Source organism: Rhinolophus hipposideros (assembly GCF_964194185.1).
Source record: "Rhinolophus hipposideros genome assembly, chromosome: 3".
In the NCBI taxonomy this organism is placed as follows: domain Eukaryota; kingdom Metazoa; phylum Chordata; class Mammalia; order Chiroptera; family Rhinolophidae; genus Rhinolophus; species Rhinolophus hipposideros.
Window position 1 is genome coordinate 27,011,437 of NC_138049.1, and position 12,436 is coordinate 27,023,872.

Here is a 12,436-nt window from a genome sequence, read left to right on the forward strand (position 1 = left end):
TGACTCACTGGTTACAGCTGATGGCCAACTAGCCACAGCTGGTAGCCATTGAATCACAGTTGATGGCTATTTACTACCCGAGTGAGCACCTTTCCACGTGAGGGCGAGAGCCTGGAGACTGCACTCAGGCTCTGTCCCCACACAGATCTAGGTCCCCGGACATCTGTGTCCCAATTCTGAGCCCTTACACCACATCACACTGGTTGGATTTCGTTTCAAATTCACCTGACTAGCAGGTGAAAAATGCAGAGCTGGCAGTAGATAATATCAGTAAAGCCACAGATCACTCTGGACTCTGCTAAGGCCTCAGCAATTCTCAGGCCTATGGCTCCAGGCCTACATCTCCTAAATCACAGCACAGACTTCCCATAATTCTTTTCTTTACTCTGGAGTCTTGATACTGAGGGAAAATATGCATTTTGAGTGGCATATTAATTGAGCAATGTCAAGTTTAACTAGGGAAATAAATGAGACTCCACAAAATGAGAACTTAGGGAAACATGGGGGTATTAAAAAAGTCAAGCCCTTAGATTAAAACAGCTAGATTAATTAGGGTAAAGTCATTTGGTTTGGGACTTTTTTTTGTAACAATCTGACTCACAGTTTTTCCAGAAATGAATGAGTCATAAGTTTGGAAAATCTGATATATAATGACTTAGTTTTGGGGGCTAAGAAGTTCATAGTGGTTTATATTAATAACAATTTTTCTTAGTGAGAGGCTATGGGACAAAGGGAAGAATAGCTTCTGATCTTTCCTTTTCTTCCTGGTTTTCTGTCCTCATCAAACATTTATTGTGGTAGGCAATGTGATTTAAATGTCAACACCATGGTTCGGGTGCTCAAGGATTGCTGAGTCTAGAAAACAGACAAACAGGTAAGAGCAGACTAACTAACAAGCTATGGGAATTGGGAGAGTCTGTCAGCCTCTCTGAGTGTCAGCTTCATTGGGGTAGGGTCTTAATGGATAAGATCAGTGGTTCTCAACCTTGGTCATCCATTAGAAGCACTTTGGTGAGCTTTGAAAGAACAACAATGCCTGGCTTTCCCCACTCCCAGAGATTCTGTCTAACCTGCTCTGGGTTAGGGCCCTGGTACTAGTATTTTTTGAAAAACTCCCAAGATGATTCTAATGTGCAACTGAGGCTGAGGACCACTAGATGATCACTGTCAAGTTTTTGGTAACTGTAGAACCCTTGCTTTTTCTGAAAAGAGTTTGCTTACTGTGTAACTCAGCAAAAGGTACTGTGTTTCCCCAAAAATAAGACCTAGCCAGACAATCAGCTCTAATGTGTCTTTTGGAGCAAAAATTAATATGAGACTGGGTCTTATATTATATAAGACCCGGTCTTATATTATAGTAAAATAAGACCAGGTATTATATCATATTATATTACATTATATTACATTATATTATATAAGACCCGGTCTTATATTATAGTAAAATAAGACCGGGTCTTATATTTATTTTTGTTCTAAAAGACACATTAGAGCTGATTGTCCGGCTAGGTCTTATTTTCCGGGAAACATGGTAGAAGGTAATAGCTAGAAATCATGTTCCCTGGTAAAAACATAGTGTGAGGGCAGTGGCGCTCTGAGTTAGGTAACCACATGTTGGCCAGTACTTGGACTCTGAGTGGATAGCTTACCTCAGTAGGATGCATAGAACTCTCATTCCAGAAACAACATGTGCCTGCAGTTTTTTCCCCCTCAGAAGACACATTCACAATGCTAACAACTAATTATCATACCAAGAAAACAAAACCTGTGAGGGAGAGCAGAGGCGGGTTGGCAGCACCATTGAGTTGTACAAACCATGACTCACTCTTGTTCTAGGCCGGAGTATCTTCCAAGCATCTCTCTGAGAAGTACCTGGTGGTTGGTTTGCAAAAGAAAGCAGGCAAAGGACTTTGCTGTTAGCTTGAAGGAAAAGGAAAATCATCTGCTATCTCCTGCATCCTCTGGTTGGCTTCAGACAACAGCTCTCAGGGAACTTTTCACGGTAGGAATAAAGAACAGTTGGCTTTCACATCCCTGTTCTGGCTTGTTCACTACACCAATAACCTCTTCTATTACGTATAAGGCAATTAAAGGATGAGCTTAGAAGCTGGCATCTTTCCTTTAAAGTAAAAGCCAGAAGCTTGTGTTTTGCTAATGACAGTTTCCTATAAAAACAAATTTCTTATTAGTGATGACATAAGAGCCATTGGAACAATCTCAGTTCATGGTTAGCTTGGAGTCTGCCCCACACCCTTCTGAGGCCCTCTTTCTGAGATATGGCTGACAAAACCTCTCCCTAAGAGTGCCAACACCAACATAATACCTCACCTTGGAAGAGTCCACAATTGTCTGAAGGGACTGATTTTTCAGAGCATGTTGAGAGGATGATTTGGAGGCGTGTATGAATTGTTTGTACTTTTCTTTGCTGGCTGTGAAGCCAGCATTGCTCCATCTAATGGAATGTACAAAAAGCCAAAGGAACTTTATTCTTTCATGGCAAATACATTTCCTATTTTATCTTCTACAGCAAATCTTATTTGAGAGAACTTGGGAATGGATATTGACCATTAGGATTATGGGATTAAATTTGTCAATTGATCACAAAGGGGTCATCAATTTAAAAGATGGAGGCCCATCTTAGCCCAGTGAAGACTTGAGTGTGTTGAAACTTAGAGTGATAAACCTCCCCAAATTAACTTTGTAATGTGCAATGTGGGCAGGTAACAAGGACATTAGATACATTTTTTTCTATTTAAATTGTATTATTGTTTTATTTGAAAAGCAATGTGTACTTCTATGGAACTACAGAAAATACAGGAATAAGAATTTAGAAATCACTGTATTCTTCCCCAAAATGATGAGCAGTGAAACTTATTATAAAATTTTTTTCTAGTCTTATTTTTTGTTTCCAGGCTAGCTATTCTATCATGAAATAAAACTCAAATCTTTTTGAATGGGTTGCCAAATAAAATACAGAATTCCCAGTTAAACTTGAATTTCAGATAAATAACAAGAATTTTAAAAAATATAAGTATGTCCCAAATATTGCATGAAATATATTTATACTGAAATACTATTTGTAGCTTATGTAAAATTCAAATTTAACTTGGCTGTCTGGCAAATCTGGCAACCCTATGAATGAGATGTGAAAAACGGGAGAGGATCTGTATACCCTGACTCATTGATACTAATGTTTTTATGAAAAGAAAGTAATTTTAATTTCTTATGAATAGTCTACCACTTGGTAACAGCTAAGTGAAAATAAAAGTGAAAAATAAATAGAAAGAAAGAAGGCAAGAAAAGAAAAACAGCCTCATGGTATTTATAGCCTCAAAAAGGTAAATTCAAGTAATCACGCTGCACCTAACCAAAGTTATTTAAAATGTATAAAGTAACGGAAGGTAGCTATGAGTAGCTATTAGTTTTGAAAGTACTACAGGAAATTCATTTTGGTTTTGCAGATGATCAACACTGTGTGTGTTTTATGGAGCAGTTCTAGGTTTTTTGGCTTTTCAGATAGAATATGATTACGTGGCAGCTCATACCTAAAAAGACTCTTGGGAAATTCAGCTGAGGATTTAGCCAATGGCCAAACCATCTGTTGCCAGTTTCAGGGGCAATGATGGTAATTGGTGAGGAATGGTGACTCTATCCTTAGTCCCCATCTGCAGAAACCTCTCCTGATCATTGGTAGACCAGCGGGGTCATGAGAGAGCTTCCCCATTGGGCCTTACATAAGAAGGCATTGTGAGACCTCTAAGGTCTGGAAAAACCAAAGAATCATCTGTGAGTCATTTGTTGATATCCAGTGTGTGTTACAGAATTTACACAATGGAGGGGCTTCTTAGAGCTGCAGGTGGTTGGGAGCTCAGAGTCATGTCTTGAGGGGGCCATTTTGGAGCAAGCACGATGTCTTTACTTAAAATGGATTGTTTATTTGCACTAGCTAAAGGAGCAGGTAAAAAAGGTGTTGGGGTGGTAACCGCCCACCCCACAACACACATACTCTATGTCATTGCTGCTGACATCATTAGCAGTTGGCATGGGGTTTAAAGGATCAGGAGAAAAGAAAGGCTAGTGCTCATAAATGTGACTTGGAAGATTAAAACACTTTTGGGGAGAAACATTTCTAACCAGACTGTATGGACTGCATGCTGTCACCATAGTTTCTCTCATTTTGTTTTCACCCAGAGACATCTATCCAAAATGCAAGTCTGGCCATGTCTCTCCCTGGCATCCCGCTGCCTGTTAGATCAAAACAGGGCATGACAATGGGTATGATACAGGTGGCCCTGGGAGGCTGATAACCCCCAGCAGTATCTGCTCCCATTATGCCAGGCATTCACTTCCCTCCTATCACCTTTTCCATCTAACTCGCCCGTAATACTGACTTGAATTTTATAGGGCAAGATACTATTTCATGCTTGAATTTGCACCTGCTGTTTTCTTTACTTCCAATAAAGCCCTGCTCTTCCCCTCCCTCCACTTTCCCTAATGGCTGCCTGGTGACCTCATATGTGTCCTTCAGAATCAGCTCAGATGTCAGTTTCTGCAGGACCCTCTCTTTTGGGCTCCTGACACCCCCACTGTTAAAAGCTTTCTTCTCCTTTATGCTCCTTCTTGATCCTTTTCAAACTTTGTTATATAGGATTATTTGTTCTTCTTTTCTTTTTATTATATGTCCTCTTTCCTTCCATACGCTTATTGAGAGCAGGGTCCATGTTATTATTCATTTCTGTTTCCCCAGTAACTAGACAGAGTTTGGTACATCATAAACAATTACCATGGATGATTTGTTGAATAAATGAGTCCTCAGTTTTAGGTTTAGCAATTATTCAACATTCAATTAATATCAATTTATTCAATGAAAATAAATTATTCAGTATATTTCAAAAATCTGAACTTCCATCCCAACTGAAGGGACAGTACACTGCGATGCCCTTTCCAGTTCCATAGCTTTGAGATCCAAAATAGGGCTGTGCACAATCATTTTAGCTCCTGGCCAGGACTTTCACCCTATAATTTATGGATAATTCTATCTTTTGAATTTTCATTATTTTCTTATTGTAAATGTCTTGGTTTAATCAACTGAAGGAAGCCAACACACTGAAGTCTGATTGAGACCTTTTTGATCTCTTGGGGCTGCTGGTCAGATCAAGAGAGTTCACAGGACAGGGAGGGTTAGTAGAGCACAAGTTTTTCAGACAGTGAAAGACAACCCAGTTAGTGGGGAAACAGAAATCAGAATTTCCGAGGTCAGAGAAGTCCCAGTGCTCACATTAAAGAAAGTTGCTGCTGTCACAGCCTCCATCAACACAAGCCTTTCAGTATCTGCTAATATTCTGATGCAAGTCTTGGTTTGATGTGAAGTGTTAGAATCATCCTCTCTCCTCTGAGCTCATGCATACATAGATCCTTCCTTAGAAACAGAAGTGGATTGCTTGTAGTACCCTTCAGAGATTTCCCCCAACGGCGAGTGAGTGATTCATTCCATGTGGCATCAAGCCTCTTGGAATAATTTCTCATTGAAGTCTTTCTTGCAAGTGACTAATAGATGGGAAAGTTCCCTAGAGAAAGTCACTTGATTGTAAGTTTCTTGAGTTTGTGTGAAGAAGCTCTGAGAGTTGCTTTTGAATTTCTGTGCTTTTCGTTTTGATCATACATTGTTAATTCAAAAATGGCTTAAAAATGGCCTAAAAGTTTAGGTTTGCTCTGCTCCCACAAATGTTAAACAGGAGGACTTCTGCTGAATTTTACAGATCAAGAGGACACCCTGAAATGACGCAGTAGCCTCTAAATTTGTGACTATTTTATGAAAGTTGAAATGGAGTAAATGGAGTTTGCAGTACCTAGAATGTGGTTCCTGGATTGAGACATCTTGGGAACAGGGCTCCTTAGCTGTTGTTGGTATTTTCTTACTTCCCTACCCCATTATGCAGCTCTGCTCCAATTCTGTGCTTTGGGTTAGTAATGCTCTCCCTGGCCGCCCTATTTGGAATAGCACCGTGAGCCTGGTATCTCAGCGTGAGCCTTGTATCTACTTCCCTTAAAAGCACTGAAAAAATATATTTTCCTTCTCTCACTAAGGACCTTAGATGAGACCTCAGAAAAGGCGGGGGACGGGAGCTCTAAGTCATCACTGCTAAAAAGAACCCTCCCTACACACACACACACACACACACACACACACATTTAAATCCATGCCTTCGTACTGATACTTTTGTTTCTGGTCCAACATACCATTCATTCTATCTAGCCTTCCCTTATCCTAATTTGTAACTCCTTTTATTGACAGTGAGAAGCTTTGCTTTCATTATCCACAATAGATTTACTTTCCAATCAATCCTAATACTACACATAAAATAATTTCAGAATTTCTAACACACCATTGAGAGACAGTTTACTTGACTATATATTTGTATACAGTTCTTTTTGTCCACAGCCTTTTAGTATATAGACAAAATACTATTTCCAAAAGTTACTCAGGTTAAGTCTTTTCTTTCTCACCCCCTTCAGTGTAGTTTTGTTATTTATTTGTAATACAGTGGGGTTCATTTATTTTGTTTGTATTCCATTTTGCCCCCCACCCCTTATCACCTGCATTAGAGTGTTAGTTATAGTCGAATTGGGATTATGATCAAGTTGAGCCTGACTAATGGGTCGACTCTAGGTTTACTGAAGAAGGTAAATGACTTGTATATACCTATTTTTCAATTAACCTGGCCTCTGAAGAGAAGTTGCTTTATGATCACCTGAAATCCACAGCCACATCATAGTTTCGTTTCAACTTCTTCTCTACCATTTTCCTGCCCCCATTTCCTAGTCTTATTTTCATAAGAGTTTCTACTTGAGAGAAAAAATGGTTTTAAGGCTCCTCCCTAATCTTTTTAATTTGGGATGAGATTGAAATGAATACTCAAAAGGTTAAAAGTTACTTACTGGGTGGGGGGAGGAATAGTGGCCAGGTGCAGGAATAATTTTTAAAATATATGATAGAGATTTCAGTAGAATTGATGGTCAATTATATTCAGTAGAATTGGTGGTCAATAATAATATTAATTTAGCAGTAACAAAATGAAGAAGAGGCGTGTCCTTCTTAACCCTCTGACCTGGGTTACTCGGTGGGGCTCCATCAGTGCCAAGAGACACATCAAGCCAAGATGCCATTGGGATTAGCAGGTTCTCATCTAAGTGAGTCTCAGGGGTTGGCACAATCTCATTCCCTATAAAATTCAGCTACGTGTCCTATTTCTGCTCATTCTTTAGTGTGTTCATTCCTTTATTTAATTGTCTATTGACAGACACAGACCTGAGTTCTTACTCCGCATGAAGGACTTTGCAGGAGATGTACAATAGCTGGGTCTCTTCCAGCCACCAAACATCCTGCTGCCCAGTGCCGCTGTCTCTGTTTTGTGACCATCCACAATACAGAAGCATCAACACCAAAATATTTGGGAGCTAAGCAAATAGATGTCATGGAATCATGCTCAGAATCAACCATACAAAGAAAATAAAAAAAAAAAAAAAACAAAGAAAACTCAGGCCTCATGCAGAGGGAGTTGTTCTGAAAACCATGCCATACACTCTCCCACTATCTAGATTTCAAGGAGAGAGCTACCTGAACTACCTGGATTCCTTGCCTTAATGCTCTTCCCCCAAAGCAGTTCAAATAGCCCAGCCCAGACACGCATTTGAATTAGTATAAACAGGTTTCTCCAATTAATGGGGGGAAAACAGCTCTCTGTCAATGCTGGGAAACCAAGGGTGATTCATCAGGCAGGTCACAACAAGGCAAATGCAAATTCTAAAATATGTTTCACTTGAATGCAATTACTAGCATAGTAAACAGGACTACAAAACAATGACGTCAATACTGTAAACAACAAGAAAAATTGCAAGAGTGCCCAAAGTGCAAGTAAGAGAGAGATTATCATAAACACCTGAGTCAAGGATTTAAAGTAATGTTGAAAAGTAGGATATTGATAACATCAGTTTGTTACCGTGTTTCCTCGAAAATAAGACCCAACTGGAAAACAAGCCCTGGCATGATTTTTCAGGATGACATACCCTGAACAGAAGCCCTAATGCATCTTTTGGAGCAAAAAATTAATATAAAACCCAATCTTATTTTCAGGGAAACACAGTGCTAACGTGTATCACTGAAAGAAAGATGCATAACTCCATGGGATATATGTGCTTTATGTGTTGTATGAATTGGCTATGATCTTTGTGGGAGGATCAGGCAGTTTTCCTGGGTAACAATTCTCTCCCCCCCACCCCCCTTATTTATTCTGTGTAATGCATTGGGGCAAGGAACTCTTTTTGTTTTACCTTAGAGCCTGATCAAAGTTAAAATATTTAATTGTACAAGGACTGGACAGTGAATTTAATAAACCTTTTTCTCAAGGAATAAGACTGAATCTTCTCTGTTTTTGTTGGCAATCTTATTTTCTTCTTTGTTTGACAATTAAACTTAGTATTTGGAACAATATTCCCAATAGGAACGTCATTTGTTATTTCTCAGGGCCTTTCATTTTTTAAAAAAATGTTATTCCAGTCCCTTATTTCAGTATTTCATTCTGGGGAATTCATACCTACCCAGCGGCCTCCAAGGATTAGGAGGAAAGGTGTTTCCAGATGTCCAGATCTTATCTGAGCCTCATCTGAATTATGCAAGGGCTCCATGTTTATGTATTCATGTTGGCTCTTCATTAGGGAATAGCTCACAGAAGGTTGTTGGTATTTCCTGCCCCTTTTAGGCCAAAACTACTGTAATAATGGATTTTCTGGCTGGATTCAGGTACTTTTGCTTCAAGCCCAGGCCAGAATCAGGAAATGAAGAGGTGTGTGTGAAAAGGAAAAGTACTGGGATGAAGGTTTGGGGGTGGGGAAAGGGGACTTTCTCAATTTTGTCATGGCTTCAGAATGTTCAACATGGATAAGTCATTAAAAAAGAAGAAAAAAAAATACCTGCTCTTAGTGGAAATTACTACTGGTCAGATTCTCCACCGTAACTTTTGATTCTGACACTGCATAAACGGGCTGGATCAATCTGAGAGGCTGCAAGTTTCCTCAGACGAGGAGTTAGACTACTTAGTTTCTTTGCAAGTATTTGGAGGCCTTACACAACTTGGCAAATGTCTTCTTTAAGAAAAATAATAAAAATCAGAAATACAAAATTAGGTATGAAAGTGAATATCAACAATGAAAGAAATATTAAAGATTACAAATTTTAAAAAGCTGGCAAATGCCAAGTATATTACAAAACCCATAAAAACAACACAATATTTTTATGAGCCAGACACAGTTGTATAATACTCTTTTCCCAGTATTTTTTGGCTGATACTCTTCAAAAGATAACAGTTGTGTAACATTTTCTATAGAGAATGGAATGATAATCCACTCTTTATATATGAAAACTCGTTTCTCTCCTGCTACACACACCCACATACCTCCAGTAAAGGATGCTGTAGGAGAGGCTACAGCCTTTGTGTAAAAGCCAGAGGAGTTGGCATGGAGTGTGTGTGTGTGTGTGTGTGTGTGTGTGTGTGCGCGCGCGCGCGCGCGCGCGCGAGGAGGGGATAGGAGAGTACACGCTTCAAAGCCATTCCTACACCAGAGTTTTGCAATAATGTGATTATACACATGAGTGACTTTGGACCACAATAATGGATCTTATAAATTTAAACTATATGCAGTAAGTCCTCAATTAACATGATCGATAGATTCTGTAACTTTAAGCGAAATGACACATAATAAAATCAATTTTACTATGCAACAGGAGAACCCTGATGTTTAACATTCATTAGCTTTACAGTAAATCTACCTCTGGTCCTATATGAATGTGAGCAAGTGACTTAACTCCCCCATCTAAGTTTCTACATCTGTCTATTTCACTGGATTCTTCTGAGGACCAAATAAGACAAGAGCATGTAATAGTCTAAGAAGAGCAGACTCATCTATTTTGCAGTTTAATCAGTATAAGTCTTGTGCCCTTCATCTTCTAGATCTTACAGAAACTTTGTTTTCCCCTCAGGGTATTGATTCTCATGCATCCCTTTCAAGTGGGGTGGTTTCTCCATACCCCCTGTATCCCGGGGCCTGAAGATGGAGTAGCTGCTTCTTGCTCTTGTTGCCAATTTTAGATCATTTCTCCCTCTTAATTTCTTCAAAATTCCAGACCTTTGTTCCTCATACCCTCCAACTACTCCTTTTGGCTACCAGCCTTCTAGTTTGTCGACCTGACTAGAATGTAGGCTGTATATCAGTGGAAGTTGTCTCCTACTACCTTAACAGGCTTTCAATCAATATTTGTTGAAAGAAAGAAGAAACATACAAAAATGAAAGAAAGAAAGAAAAAGATCTGATTGTGAGGTACCCATTCTCTCTTGCTTCCCTTCAGATCCACACCATCTTGGATCAGAAATGGATTTTCCCACCACAGATCATGTCCAGTCCCATTTTCATGTCTTTGTTTTTGTGTTCTGCATAATATAATATGTCAGATCCTGCCCCTCAGCCCTTCTTTTTAATTATTCTCTTTTAATGCAGCTCACGTCTGATGTCCTTGACAGAGCTTGTATTGGCTGTCGAAGTCAAGCCAACTTTCTTCTTTTGGCTCATATTATATTTGGAGCGAAATATTTCTATACAGTACTCACCATAAGTTTTGTTAATAATTGTACTTTGAATGTGACAGGAGACTTAGTTATATCTACTCAATTAATGCATATCCACCTTTAGGGCTGAGACCATTCCTTAATCTTCCTTTATATTCCTCACCATGCCTAGTCTTGTGCTGGATGCATGGCTTAATAAATATATATTGATCTATTGATAACAATCACATAACAATCAAAAGCAGAATGAGCTTATTTTTAAAGATAGAACGTGTGTTCTATCTTTACACACACAAATGAAATATAATTTTATATCCAATCAAACATATCATAAAGGTAAATAAGTGCTTGAATTATCTTTACTGTTACAGAAAAATCAACAGAAGGAAGCTCAGTGAATTCTGACTCAGTTTATGTAACATTTGGGGGTGAAGGTCTCCCTATACATATACATATACGTGATGTAGTCTTAGCTCTGGGACCAGAGGCCCTGACTATCCCTAGGGCATGTCCTTATGTGACAGCTGCCAGGACGACATCAGCACATGCTGTTCCACTGCTGGCTGAGCCACTGTCCAAAATCTGGCCCTCTTGGGACACCTCAGGTAGTGAGAGCCACTTTCTGTTTCACAAGCTGGATGACTTTAACTAATGTTTCAGTATCTGAGGGCCGGGGTACACAAGAATTAGGAGACGGAAGGAGACTGAACAGCAATTACAGTTTTGGTTAAAGGATTTAAAAAAGAAACCAAAGTATCTGCTAGGTCATCCTAGAGGGACTGTATCCTCTGAAATGGTTATGGATAATTAAAACCCATGAGACCTTCTAGTTCTGAAGGATCAGCCATTGGAATTACTCCCTTTTACTTGATTTCTAGGCTTAGGGGTAGGGAAAATATTGGGAATTAAAGTTGACTGTCTTCTGAAAGATTTTTTATGAAGAATTATCTATTTAAAAATGTCTAGCCTCTTTCTGAATAATTACATATATATTATATATATAATATATATACTGGCAATATATATGTATATATATATATATAGTATATAAGGAGAAAGGAATAGTGACACTGCTGAATTGAAAAGGAGGAGTAAAAACTTTCTTACCCAGATCTACTCACCCATTACACACCTCTATTCCATGGGACTTACTCTCTTTTCCTTATGAAAAAACGTTGCACAGTTACATACTCTAATAAAACAAACAAGCCACATTCAAATTCCAAAGAGGGTTACAACAGTGACCATCAGAAATGGTATCTAAAAGTCACTTTAAAATATATATTTAACGTTTTTTATTTTAAGGGATATCTTTAGAATGCTGTTACATCAGTTGGAAGGAAATTTGTATAATTAGATTATTTTCTAATCAATTCTTTTCCTCACCACTGCCCTTAGCCTTGTATAATCATGTTTTCAAAGGCAATGGTCTTTGAGCTCCTGTCAACATCCTTATTTTCATCTGTTAGGCTGTGATAAAAAAAACCAAAAAACAAAACAAAACAAAAAACTAGATGGCTTAAACAAGAGAAATTTTGTTGTCTCACAGTTCTGAAGTTTAGAAGTTTAAGATCAAGTGGTTGGTTCTATCCGAGGGCTGTGAGCAAAAATCTGTTTCATTCCTCTCTCCTTGTTCTGATAGTTTGCCTACGCATCACGCTGACTTCTGCCTTCGAATTCACACGGTATTCTCCTGATGTGTGAGTCTGTCTTCATGGCCAATATTCCCCTTTTCATAAGGACAGCAGCCATATTGAATTTACAAAGCTCACTTTTATGACCTCATTATAACTTGCTTAAATCTACAAAGACCTTATCTC

General features: G+C 38.7%; 1 long non-coding RNA gene across 1 annotated transcript in view; it reads left to right on the plus strand.

Annotated features, from left to right (window-relative positions):
• LOC308495922 overlaps window positions 1-12,436 on the plus strand; it is a 66,013-nt gene that overhangs the window by 2,110 nt on the left and 51,467 nt on the right. Inside the window, exon 2 of the long non-coding RNA XR_013993078.1 lies at window positions 1,834-1,999. This is a non-coding gene — a long non-coding RNA (uncharacterized lncRNA). The remainder of the gene's footprint in view (window positions 1-1,833; window positions 2,000-12,436) is intronic.